Here is a 14,175-nt window from a genome sequence, read left to right on the forward strand (position 1 = left end):
GAAGAGAACTCATCTGAAGAGCTATCAGATGCATCTGATGATGAAGAGTTGTCTCTCTTCACAAAGAGGCTAAGCAAACTTTGGAAGAACAGACATAGCAAGGGAAAAGGACCAAAGAGAAGCTTAGGAAAATATGAATCTTCATCTGGTCAGAAGAAATCATCTGGAAAGGAAGTCACTTGCTTCGAGTGCAAGGAATCTGGGCACTACAAGAGTGACTGTCCCAAGCTTAAGAAGGACAAGAGACCTAGAAAAGTCTTCAAGAAGAAAGCCCTCATAACCTTTGATGCAACTGATTCTGAAGAAGCTGAGTCAGAAGAAGATGAAGCTGTGGAGGCTCTAATGGCTACCACTAGCAGAGGTGCTGAAGCTTCAGAAGATGATTCAGACTCTGAAAATGATGATGAGGTATTCTCTGACTTTTCTCTATCTGAGCTAAGAACTGCTTTATCTGAAATAATGAAGAAACATGATATTTTGCTAAATAAGCATAAAGAGCTTAAGAAGAAATATGCTGCTAAAACCAGTTCTTCAGAAGTTCATGAGAAGTCAGTCTCTGAACTCATGGATGAAAACTATATTCTTATTAATGACAATGCTGTTCTTCGTGCTAAAAATGATGTGCTAGAAGATCAACTTGCATCATCTGATGTTAAGTATGAAACAAAATATGAGAAAGCGTTTCAAAAGTTCCTTGCAAAGGGCATAGACAGAAGTCTTATGGCTTCAATGATCTATGGTATGAGCAGAAATGGGAACAGTGGTCTTGGCTACTTTCAATCCATGAAAGATGAGTCAACTGAGTCCAAACGCGAACCCTTGCATAAACATTTCGTTCCCGCTGGCACTGTCATTCCAGAAAAGGCTACACCAAAGATGGTGAAATCAAAAGGGAAATTTAAACTTGATATGTCTAAATATTATACTCAAGTTCCTCTGCATTATCCTCCTGTTGCACCCAAAGTTCCAAGAACTTCCGGGAAAACTAACAAGAAAGGACCCAAGATGTGGGTACCTAAAGCAAAAATTATTCCTGTTGCAGACATCTTATGCAGCTCAGTTAAGACACCTGTCATGGTACCTGGACAGTGGATGCTCGCGACACATGACGGGCACAAGGTCTATATTCCAAAAACTGACACCGCTTAAGTCAGGAGGAGACGTTGGCTTTGGAGGAAACCAGAAGGGAAAAATTATTGGAAAAGGTTCCATAGGAGATGGAAAAACTCCAGTTATCAATGATGTACTTCTGGTGGAAGGATTATTTCACAACTTGCTCTCCATAAGCCAAATTGCTGACAAAGGTTACGATGTGATCTTCAATCAAACTGGATGCAAAGCTGTTAGTCAAACAGATGGATGCGTTTTATTTTCTGGGATGAGAAAAAATGATATTTACAAGATCAGATCCTCTGAACTGCTATCTCAGAAGGTCAAGTGTCTCATGTCAGTTAATGATGAGCAATGGATCTAGCACAGACGCCTAGGACATGCAAGTCTCAGAAAAATTTCTCAACTTAGCAAGCTAAATCTCGTCAGAGGATTGCCTCATCTGAAGTATTCATCAGAGGCTCTATGTGAAGCTTGTCAGAAGGGTAAATTCACCAAGAAGCCTTTTAAAGCAAAGAATGTAGTATCTACAACAAGGCCCCTTGAGCTACTTCACATTGATCTCTTTGGACCAGTGAAAACTGAATCCATTGGAGGAAAGAAGTATGGGTTAGTCATTGTAGATGATTATAGCAGGTGTACATGGGTAAAGTTCCTAAGGCACAAAGATGAAACACATACTGTGTTTACCAACTTCATTACCCAAGTTCAGAAGGAGTTTCAATCTTCCGTGATTACTGTCAGAAGTGACCATGGTGGAGAATTTGAGAACAAAGCTTTTGAAGATTTATTCAACTCTCAAGGAATCTCTCACAACTTCTCTTGTCCTCGCACTCCTCAACAAAATGGAGTAGTTAAAAGAAAGAATAGAACTCTTCAGGAGATGGCACGCACCATGATGCAAGAATCAAGTATGGCCAAACACTTCTGGGCAGAAGCAATCAACACTGCTTGCTACATCCAGAACAGAATCTCCATTAGACCAATTCTGGAGAAAACTCCTTATGAGCTATGCAAAGGAAGACAACCTGACATCTCTTACTTCCATCCATTCGGAAGTACTTGCTTCATGCTCAACACTAAGGAGCAATTGGGTAAATTCGATTCTAAAGCTTTAAAATGTTATTTTCTTGGTTATTCTGAAAGATCCAAAGGTTTTAGAATTTATAATATTATTCATCAAACTGTTGAGGAATCCATCCAGATTAGATTTGATGATAAGCTTGGCTCAGAAAAGTCAAAGCTGTTTGAAAGATTTGCAGATTTAAGCATTGACTGTTCAGAAGCAAATCAACCAATAAAAAGCCCAGAGGATGTTGCTCCAGAGGCTGAAGCATCTGAAGATTTTCCAACAACTTCTGATCCTCTTCAGAAGAAGAAAAGAATAGTTGCTTCTCATCCAGAAGAACTGATCATTGGCAACAAAGATGCTCCCGTCAGAACCAGGTCTCTGCTCAAACCTTCAGAAGAGACTCTTCTGAGTCTGAAGGGATTTGTGTCTCTCATTGAGCCAAAATCAGTTGATGAAGCTCTTGAAGACAAAGGCTGGATTCAAGCAATGCAAGAAGAGCTAGATCAGTTCACCAAGAATGATGTATGGACCTTAATGCCTAAACCTAAAGGGTTCCATGTCATAGGAACCAAGTGGGTGTTCAGAAACAAGCTGAATGAAAAAGGAGAAGTAACAAGAAACAAGGCAAGACTGGTAGCTCAAGGCTACAGTCAACAAGAGGGAATTGATTACACTGAGACCTTTGCTCCTGTAGCAAGGCTTGAAGCTATAAGGCTACTGATTTCCTTCTCAGTAAATCACAACATCATTCTTCACCAGATGGACGTCAAAAGTGCCTTCCTCAATGGCTACATTTCAGAAGAAGTGTATGTCAAGCAACCTCCTGGCTTTGAAGATGACAAACACCCAGAGCATGTCTACAAGCTCAAGAAGTCACTCTATGGATTGAAGCAAGCTCCCAGAGCGTGGTATGAAAGGCTCAGTTCCTTTCTTCTACAAAATGAGTTTGTAAGGGGTAAAGGTGACAATACTCTCTTCTGCAGAACCTATAAGAATGACATTCTTATAGTTCAGATTTATGTTGATGATATCATTTTTGGTTCTGCTAATCCCTCCTTGTGCAAGGAATTTTCTAAGTTAATGCAGGCTGAATTTGAAATGAGCATGATGGGAGAACTTAAATACTTCCTGGGAATTCAAATAGATCAACGACCAGGAGTCACCTATATCCATCAGAAGAAGTACACCCTGGAACTTCTGAAGAAGTTCAACATGAGTGACTGCAACATCTCAAAGACTCCAATGCATCCAACATGCATTCTTGAGAAAGAGGAAGTTTCCTCTAAGGTTTGTCAGAAGCTCTATCGTGGAATGATAGGCTCTCTTCTTTACTTAACTGCATCTAGACCTGATATATTGTTTAGTGTGCATCTCTGTGCTAGATTCCAATCAGATCCTAGAGAGACTCACTTACCTGCTGTTAAGAGGATCCTCAAATATCTGAAAGGAACCACTAACCTTGGCTTGATGTATAGAAAAACATCAGAGTATACACTTTCAGGTTTTTGTGATGCTGACTTTGCTGGAGATAGAGTGGAAAGAAAAAGCACTTCTGGAAGCTGCCATTTCCTTGGATCAAATCTTGTCACGTGGTCAAGCAAAAGACAGAACACAATTGCTCTATCAACTGCTGAAGCAGAATATGTCTCAGCTGCCACATGCTGTACACAAACCATATGGATGAAGAATCATCTAGAAGATTATGGGTTGCCTCTGAAGAAGGTTCCTATTTATTGTGACAACACAGCTGCTATCTCACTCAGCAAGAACCCCATTCTACACTCAAGAGCAAAGCATATAGAGGTAAAATATCATTATATTCGTGATCATGTTCAGAAGGGCACTCTATCACTAGAGTATGTTGATACTGACCATCAGTGGGCAGATATTTTCACTAAGCCCTTAGCAGAAGATAGGTTTTTATTTATTCTTGAAAACCTGAACATGGATTTTTGTCCAGAGTAAGGTTCTCTTCAGAACTTCTGACCATGGTACCTCTGAAGTCATCAGATGTTACCTCTTTCAGAAGTTACTCGATCAGAAGCACTTAACCCACTGGTTAAACTTCTGTGGTAGACAACAATACACGTGTCACTTCATTTGTGACATAGTTCCTTGAGTCGCGTGGTATATCTGCTATAATGATGATGTCTACTCTCCTCTACTATGCTATTTTCAGACTATATACTTTATAATCGTTGATTTTGCCTTTAATTTCTTAGAAAAATTGTCAACGGTTACCATTAAACCCACAATATGCACTATCACACACGATCTCCCACTCACTTACACTTACGGTTTTGAAACTCCCGTGTGCATTGCATTCATTCATACTTCTCCCTCCAACATTTCCCCTTTCTCTCTGAACCCTAAAACCTCATCCTCTAAGAATCATGGGTAAATCAAGGAAACCTAAGGCGAATGTTTCTGCTGCTACCACACAAACTGCCAAAGATCAGGAGAAGCAAAGATTCGAGGAAGCTCAGAAGATTCTGAATGCACCAAATGTTGTCACCTGTGCAAAGAAAGTGAAAGAACTGAATGTGTGCTGCGAAGCAAGAGTTGATTTTGATAATCTTGCTCAACAAGGGTTTGATATCAGGAACCAAGTCGAGTTGCAAAGATGGTCTGGGTACTTCAACAGGCTCGTTGGTCCAATCTATCACAAATTGGTTGTCGAGTTCTGGAAAAATGCAGTGTGCAATGACTACTACGTCGTCTCCCATGTACTGGGCAAGAAAATTGTGATCTCTGAAGAATCTATTGCAAAGCTGCTGGGTATGAAGTTCCAGGAGGGAAAAAGGATCAAGAATGTTGAAGCAAATGTTGCTGGAATGAGGACCGTTGTCAACAAGGCGCTCTATGATAACTGGTTTTACGAGAAAACCAAGTACAGCTTTAAGGACTTGAAGTCTGAGATGAAGATTTGGCAAAAGATCTTCATGCACTGCATTCACCCTAGAACTGGAGGAACTGATTACCTAAATGCAACTCAGAAGGTAATCATGTACTACATTTCAAATGGTGAGCTTATATGTCTGCCATTCCTTCTTTTCAATTATCTGAAGGAGTGTGTGGAAAAATCAAGGACCACAACTGGTTCTGAGAACAAGAGATTCATCTCCTACATTCCGTATGGAAGGCTACTGTCAGATATCTTCGTCCAAAACAAGCTTGTTAAGACTCTATCAGATCTTGAACTTCACGAAGATCTGGCCACGATAGTTGGTGATACCCTCAATGGCACAAAGTTAAAGAAAATGCAGATCATTGAGAAGATCAAAGTAGCTCCCAAAGAAGACACTTCTGATGAAGTTCGTCAGAGGAATTACCTCATTGATGACTTTCCTATTTGGTCCAAGAAGGACAATCCAGCATGCATTCTGGAATATGTAAGGATGCTCAGAAGACAAGGAGATCCTATCACCCTTACAGAATTCGTTAACACCCTTCATGAAAGTCCTCCTAAGCTGACTACCAGAAAATCCAGAAGAGCAACAAGCAGCAAGCCCTCAGATCCTAAGGGCAAAGGGATTCTGATAGAGGAACCTGCAAAGAAGAAGGCTGCTTCCAAGACCGTGATCATCAGGGAAGCATCTTCTGAAAGGTCTCTGAAGAGAACCTCAACTCAACAACAACAAATGTCTGATTCTGAAAGCTCAGAAGACACATGGGAAGACTTCTCAAGTGAGGAAACTGAAGATGAAGATAGGCCTCTGGCTAAGAGACGCAAAATCATTCTTGAGGAAGAGGAAGATGAGCAGGATGACCATGAGATCATCCAGAATGTAATTCAGGGTATAAGAGACTCCTCAGAGGCTGAAGAATCCACAGATTCTGATGAGGTACACTTGGTAAGAAGAAGAAAGCTGCCTCTGAAAGGTCCCCTTCAGCAGAAAGAGACAGTTGCAGAACAAGCTTCTGAATCTGCTTCAGAAGTACAACGTGAAAGAAGATCTAAAAGAACTTCTGATCCAGCAAGGGCTGTCCAACTCACCAGAACCTCACCTATCAGAAGCCATGCTAAGGTAATTACTGAAAGCATTAATTCTGATTCTGCTTTAGTAGTTGTACCTGAACAACCCCTGCCTATATCTACTTCCATGCCCACCTTAACCCAAACAGCACCCACTCAACCTGAAACACAAACTCACACACAAGCTGAACCTCAAGCTCCTATTTCAACCATCCAAACAGCTACCACAGACATCCCTTCCATTCCAATTTACACCTCTTCCACATCCATCCCAACTGAACCAGTACCTCCCTTAAATTCCTTCATTCAAGGCATTATTCAAAGTGAGGCAACTCTAAAGACCTTAGTTCAGCAATTCACTTCCAAGCCAGCATCTACTCCACACACCTTTCTCATAACCCAGACTGGTGAGATCCCTGCTGAGAAAGAGAAGGAAGATGATGATGTCCAAATCCTTGAGCCGCCTTTCAATGTGAAGCCTCTTCAACAAATTGCTTCCAATTTTGAAGATCGGATTCCAGACGCTGCTGAGACCTCCTATGTATCCTTGTCCAATTACTCAGCAGTCAACTCACAGGATCTGAGTTTCACTTCACCTGAGAAGACTGTCACCTCAAGGCAAAGGCCAGATACTATCTCTGAAGCTGAGCATATGGATGAATCAGATCACTCAGGCGTCGAGAAGGATCATGAGATTGATTCCATTCCTACTGAACACATGGAAGAATCAAATGCTTCGAGCTCCAATGCTGCCAGAACTCCTCAGCCTGTTCTGACCCTGGCCACCTCTTTCCTCCCTCAGAGTCTTCCTCAACTCATTCAGAAGTTTTCTGCAGAAGCAATCAGAAGGGTGAACTGGCTGTATCAGGTAACTGATAATCAGTTTGATGCTTCTCTTGTTGATAGTCTATGGTCTGCATTTGAGAGTTGGTCAGAAGGCAAAGGTTATGAACTTCAGAAGCAGCTTAGCAGGGAGAAAAGACTCAGAGTTCATGATGCATCTGAGAGGGCCTGAGCAGAGGCAGAGAGTGCTGCACAAGGTGTGTGAGCCTCTGAGACGAGCTATGGCTGAAAGATCATGTGTTGTCTCTGAATGTACCTCAGAGGATGTTGAGATGGTTTCAGCAGAGGAAGAAGAAGAAAGCACAGATGGTATAGTTATTCTGGAAGATGCAGATGCTGATGAGGTTCAGAAACAAGGGCCGATTCACGTTGATACTGTTATGACTTCAGAAGCTGAAGCTGCCACTCATCCACAAGCATCAGAAGTTCCTCCCTCTGCTCCAGCTCCAGAAGTTTCCGTTTTAGCTGCCCGGATCGACAGGATTCAAGATGATCAGCAGCGATTGTTTCAGATGGTTGAGCAACAAGGACAAGTTCAGACTGAGCAAAGCAAGCAGATTGCAGAATCATCAAGCAAAATGGAGGCCATCATGAAGTATCTAATGGAAAACCTTCCCTCCTCTTCCAAGCCATGATTCCTCATCTCTATCATGCATACATTTAATTGTTATGACCGCATTTATTTTATGCTGACTATGTTTAATTATTTCTTATCTGATTCAATGCACCGTCCATTTAGTAACTTACATGCCTTTATGATTTGATAAGTTTTCTGCATGTTTTTCTGTTACCTTTTCTCCTTATAATCTTCGCCATCCTTCTTCTTCATCACAAAGCAATTCACTCCCTCATCATTCTGTTTCATTACTCCTTGTTCAAGAATGACTTCTGTCGATTTGATTTCTGAACTCAAGACTTTGGTATTTGACCAAGTCTTTCCATGGAGTGTTAATCTTTCCTCTTCTGAGATCTCTCAAGCTATTGAGAAGATTGAGCATCTTCTGACCTGTTGGCTCACCTCTCATCAGACTCTCTGTCTTCAGAACCTTCAAGAAGTTCTGACTGACCTCCTCCGTCTGACCAATCGTCGGAAGGACGTTGAAGATCAATTCCAGGGCATTTGCATGCTTCTGGAATATGAAGCAGATAACGATGTAGCGGATCCAGAGGCGGTCCAGGAGAATGTGGCGTTGAAGGAGGAGCTAGCTACTCAATTAGCCTCAATTGATCAGGACATTCGTCCCCTCCATCTTCACCTTCTCTCCATGAAGAATTCTCGAGCGTTCCTATTTATCTAGGATTAGTCTTCTTCATTCCTCTCTCTCCCTTGTACTTCTTCTCCGTTCAGTAATAATAACATATTTAGTTGCATCATTTCCTGTTATTGTTATTGTTGTTTGTGTTTTTCACTCTTTTTGATTATGACAAAAAGGGGGAGTACATAAATTGGTTTTGATAAATTTTTATATTACATAAAACCAGTAGAGGAGAACAAGTATCAATACTTATAGCACATAGATATTGTCAAGCGTCTCAGATAAGGAATACATTTTGAACTAATCTTGCTTCTAACGCTTTATTCCAATTATATCTGAACAAGACTCTATGTCATTATGTGAGATACGCTAAGTTCTAAAACCATCACTTCTGATGGGTATACATCTCTTCAAGCGTAAATTCTGATCACATAACCAGACTCCGAATCTAGTTTCTTCACAAATTCATCAAGTCATAGATTCAGGGGGAGTCAGGGGGAGACCCTTGCTCAGAATCAGGTTTTAACCCAGATTCAGAAAGAGCATTGCAAACCGTTACACAAGGATAAGTTTAATCTCTGATCCTTTCTCTCTTGTGTATTCAGTTTACTGTGTAAAAATTGTTCATCAAAATACTTGTTTTGTCATCATCAAAAAGGGGGAGATTGTAAGATCAAGGTTTGATCAGTGGTTGCATCTCTATATTTTGATGATTACAATTAAGGTTTGTGATGATGAACAATTGTGGTACCCTAACGTTTGTCTTTTTAAGTTGTGACAAACAGGTTCTGAATCTGACCCAAGCCTATTCGTTCAGAAGAAGAAGAACCAAGGGTTACTAAAAAGAGAGCTCTTCATCCTACCATGTTCGTTCTGAACAGTGGCAAACGCTTCAGAAGCTCTGAAGATGGAAGCTCTCAAGAAGATCTGAAGAACTCAAGTCAGAAGTTCTGAAGGCCAGATGTTCCAGTGGAACGGTCCAGATGCAGAAGACTCAAGTTCTGAAGACTTACAAGAAGTTGGTTCTGAAGACCCCAGCTATTCTAGCTCCGACGATCAGAAGTTCTGAGGAACTTGTTCAGAAGCAGAAGTTGCACGGTCAGAGGAATCCAAGCTCCAATCTGACGATGATCAGAAGCTTCATCAACGTTCATCTGAAGCTCCTTCATCTCAAGTCAACTGGTGAAAAGACAGGTCACTATCACAGTACAACGTCGTACAAATCTCAGTCTGTCCGCCACCTACCTTGTACAGCCTAGCAGTCTGATATTACAGAATTGTCACTCCAACGGATAAAACCCTAGCAACGGCTACATCACAAGTCTTGGAGTATATAAAGGCTGAAGAAAGAAGAAAGAGGCTAAGAAACTTTGCTGAAAATATTCAACATATACGAACCATTCTCTTAGCATTATTTCTTCACTGTTCTTAAACTTCTGAGTTTACTATTCGCTTGTTAGAAGCACTCTTTGTAAACCCGAAACCTTTTACATCATATTGTAAAGTTCATCAAGAGACCAAGGTTGGTCGGATCTTGAGAGGACTGAATCAAGGATGATTCAGTATTTAGCTAGTCTTAAGAGGATCGATAGATCAGCTTCTTAAGAGGATACTAGTGAGAAAATCAGTGTATTGTTAGTCACTTAGCAGGTTGCAAAGTGCAGTTGTAACACTCATTGATTTTAGTGGATTGCCTTCATCAGAAGAAGGAAGAAATCACCTTCACCATCCACCAATCCCGTCTTTCCTGATGGTTCCATCCACCATCTCGGTCTGACCAATGGTTCCATCCACCATTCCTGCTTCACAGATGGTTCCATCCACCATCTCATCGACCTTGACGGTTCCATACACCATCTCATCGACCTTGATGGTTCCATCCACCATCTTGATCGACGCACTCCGTTCACTGGCTCCATCCGCCATCTTATCGACCTTGATGGTTCCATCCACCATCTTGATCGATGCACTCCGTTCACTAGCTCCATCCGCCATCTCATCGACCTTGATGGTTCCATCCACCATCTTGATCGACGCACTTCGTTCATTGGCTCCATCCGCCATCCTTTCTTAGCCAATGGTTCCGTCCACATCTTTGCTAAGTAAGGAAAAACAAAATCGAGAGTGTAACACAGTCACACAAAACACCACAAAAACGTAAGGAAGACATTGAATCGGTTAGTGTTCTTCCCCGCCTCTATGACTCAATAATGAGCATTCAGCACACCAAATCATATCACACACATAAATAACAAACCATTCACAAATTGAAATAATACCAAATATTATTTATTTTACCAATTCTGACAAAAAGTCTTGATGTGGTCAGGCGTGTCCCACTTGGAGCGTCGATTCCAATCTCAATCTTTGGTAAGCGACAACCCTTAATTAAAATGAGAGCAAGAGATTGTTCTTGGACAGCAAGAGATTGTTCTTCCAAACTTCATTCTCTTCTCTTTTCAAATCAAGAATCAAGGTAAGGGCTGGTCCTAGGACTTGGGAAGTTTGTTAGGGACTTGTTGCTATGTTTGGTTGTGAAGAATCTTGATCGTTGAGGGTTTGCATAAGGGTTTGTGTTGAAGGTTTGCTTGATGTACTATTATGATATGAGACCTATGTGATTTGATATTTATTGCTGGAACATAGCTTAAAGCCTTGGGCTGAAATGGTTTATAACTTAAACTAGAGGTGGGAGTTTCGCTGCCAGTTTCCTGTACTGGACAGCGGACTTCAGAGCCCCTTTTTACCTGTTTATGGTCGTCAAATGAAAAAGTGATTAAAATGAAAGTTGTATATTTTCAAAATCGCTTTCCGGGCATATAAAAATCATAATTTTTGGTTTAGTAATGTGATCTGGGGGTCGTTTTTAGTAACTGTTACACCTGCTGTCTTTCCTGTTCTGGACAGTAAGCTTTAAGGTATAATATCACCTAATTATGGGACTCAAATGAACCCTTGCGCTACTTGTTTATGTGTTTATTTGGGGGGGGGGGTAGATGGTCGTGAAGATAACGGCGACGACTCATTCTTGGGAGTTGATACTACGTGACGAGCCACTACCGGATGACGACTACACTCCTGAAGAAGAGGAAGAAGATAAAGAGGAAGGGGCCAAGAATATGGTTGGGTTGAGAGACATCCATTTTCTCTTTAGGTTGAGAGTACCGAGTTTTGGAAGCACTGAACAATTATTTTGCTTTCATTTGGATAAATATAGTTGATGTAATTTACTTTGGTTTTAGATGTACATTTCATACTTATTTTATTTAATTCAAAAGTTTTGGGATGATGTTTACTTCCGCCAGATTTGTAAAGGTTAATCTTTCAAGAGTTTCGCAATTAATGAACCTTTGTCATTTAATTGAAGATTAATAATTGAATCGACGAAAACTCTTTATGAAAATTGCTTACTTGGTTACTGTGTGACACTCAAGAAATCGGGGCGTTACATTGTGGTATCAGAGATCCGGTTGAGAAACCAGAGCACTAAGGGTTTTGGGCTTACGAGTTTCCGAACTCGTGGTGTTTTGTTTTGATAAATGTGTTTTCAAAACTTCTCGGTGAGATTGGGTAGACTTGTTTGCTAAGATGTTTGCTTGGCTGTGAGAATGTCTGCGATTAGTATCATTGCCGTGATACTTGAGATTAAGTGTTTGACTCTTTGTCAAGATATTTTGAGGAAGTTGATTTTGGATGAGGGTCATAAGAGTAGATTTAGTATTCATCCGGGAATGACGAAGATGTATCAAGACTTAAAACTTCATTTCTGGTGTCCTGGGATGAAGAAACGAGTAGTCGAGTATGTATTAACGTGTTTGACGTATCAAAAGGCGAAGGTAGAAGCTAAGGATGAATCTTAGTGGAATGACATATGAATTCCAGAGATGAGATGTCAAGGGTACATAATTTTTGAGGTTGAAGTATTAGAAATTGAATCGATTGGATAGGAACTCAATTTATGTGACTACTGGATGATAAGGACTCATTGACCTTTCCAGTGGTTTTTTCTAAATTTCCATCTTCGACATATTAAGCCTAATCGACTTAATATTGAAGGGGGGTGATATTCAGAATTATAGCTGGTGATGGACCATGATAGAGAGGTTGATAGGAATTGATGGATGTTGGTCAAATCTGAGAGATGAGTTTTGTTAGGTATTTGACCCCTTTGTGAAGAAGTCGTAGTGCTAAGAAATGAATATTCATCTAAAAAGTGTTGAAGAGTTAGAGGACATTATTTGTACGAACTCGGTGAAGGTTTAGATTTTAAGTCCATAAATTCTTGTCCTAATTGTGTAGGACTTAAAGTTTGTTAGAATTGGATTAAGAGAGTAAGAAGTTGATTGGTGTCATAGTGATCAAGCTAGAGAAAGAAAGTTTTAGCATAAGTTGAATACATGAGAGTGTTGATATGGATTTCAGAGAAATGTGCTAGGATTACTTAGTGAGATTGACTAAGCTGGATTAAAACCTTAGGGGTTAATATTGTCCTTGAGAGTTGAGAGACAGGTATGAATAAGAGAGTTAATGGTTTTAGTTGTGACGATAGCAGTTGAACCTTTGAAGATTAAAATCTAGGGAGCGAAAGTTGGGCTAAGTCCCTAGAGGCACAGTATATGGTTTGATCTTGAAGGGAATGAATTATGAGTTATGCAGAGATTTCAGACTTAAAATAGACTATAATTTGACTTGTGGATAAGTGAAAGATTGATTTAAGGTCTGAATGAGGATCGTTTTGAAACAAGAGATGACGTATGGATTGATAAGTATTGAGATGATGATTAGCTTATAAACGGTTGATCAATTGGACTTGGATTTGGCGCCTAGTGCCCTTGTACAAGCGTGATATCTAGGTCTATCTGAAGATGATTGCTAGATATCTAAGGGTAGTTGTTGCCTTGAATGTCACCCTTGAGGTGAACTTGCATGACGTCTCCCAGGTTTTGGGAAGCGTGCTGACACTACTTGTAAGATCGAAGAAAAGTGAGGGATTGAAAGGATGTTTTAATTAAGGGTTGTCGCTTACCAAAGATTGAGATTGGAATGGACGCTCCAAGTGAGACACGACTGACCACACCGAGACTTTGTGTCAGAATTGGTAAAATAAATAATATTTGGTATTATTTCATTTTGTGAATGGTTTGTGATTTATGTGTGTGATATGATTTGGTGTGCTTAATGCTCATTATTGAGTCATAGAGGCGGGGAAGAACACTGATCGAGTCAATGTCTTCCTTACGTTTTTGAGGTGTTTTGTGTGACTGTGTTACAGTCTCGATTTTGTTTTTCCTTACTTAGCAAAGATGGGGGATGGAACCATTGGCTAAGAAAGGATGGCAGATGGAGCCAGTGAACGGAGTGTGTCGATCAAGATGGTGGATGGAACCATCAAGGTCGATGAGATGGCGGATGGAGCCAGTGAACAGAGTGTGACGATCAAGATGGTGGATGGAACCATCAAGGTCGATGAGATGATGGATGGAACCATCGGTGAAGCAGGAATGGTGGATGGAACCATTGGTCAGACCGAGATGGTGGATGGAACCATCAGGAAAACGGGATTGGTGGATGGAACCGACGATCGTATCTGGTGGATGGAACCATAGATCGGACAAACCAGATGGTGGATGGAACCGTCGAATGGACTAGGTGGTGGATGGAACTACCGAACGAGTGAATTGGTGGATGAAACCTTTGAGCTCGGTGTCCGGAAAGTTTGTTTTCCCGTGTCTGAGTTGTTGATGTTAAATCTGGATCACCTAGACGGGACGCCGGCCAGCGTGTACCGGCTTGAGCATAACACCTGTTTGACTTAAACTTTTGTTGTTTTGTGTGACTGCAGTGAGGCAGTTTGGGTCTTGTTCTAACGGAAGAGTTCCGTAGGGTTCTACGACGAATGTCTAGGTATAGACAGTGAA

The sequence above is a fragment of the Lotus japonicus genome, chromosome 1 (genome assembly GCF_012489685.1).
Source record: "Lotus japonicus ecotype B-129 chromosome 1, LjGifu_v1.2".
Lineage (NCBI taxonomy): Eukaryota > Viridiplantae > Streptophyta > Magnoliopsida > Fabales > Fabaceae > Lotus > Lotus japonicus.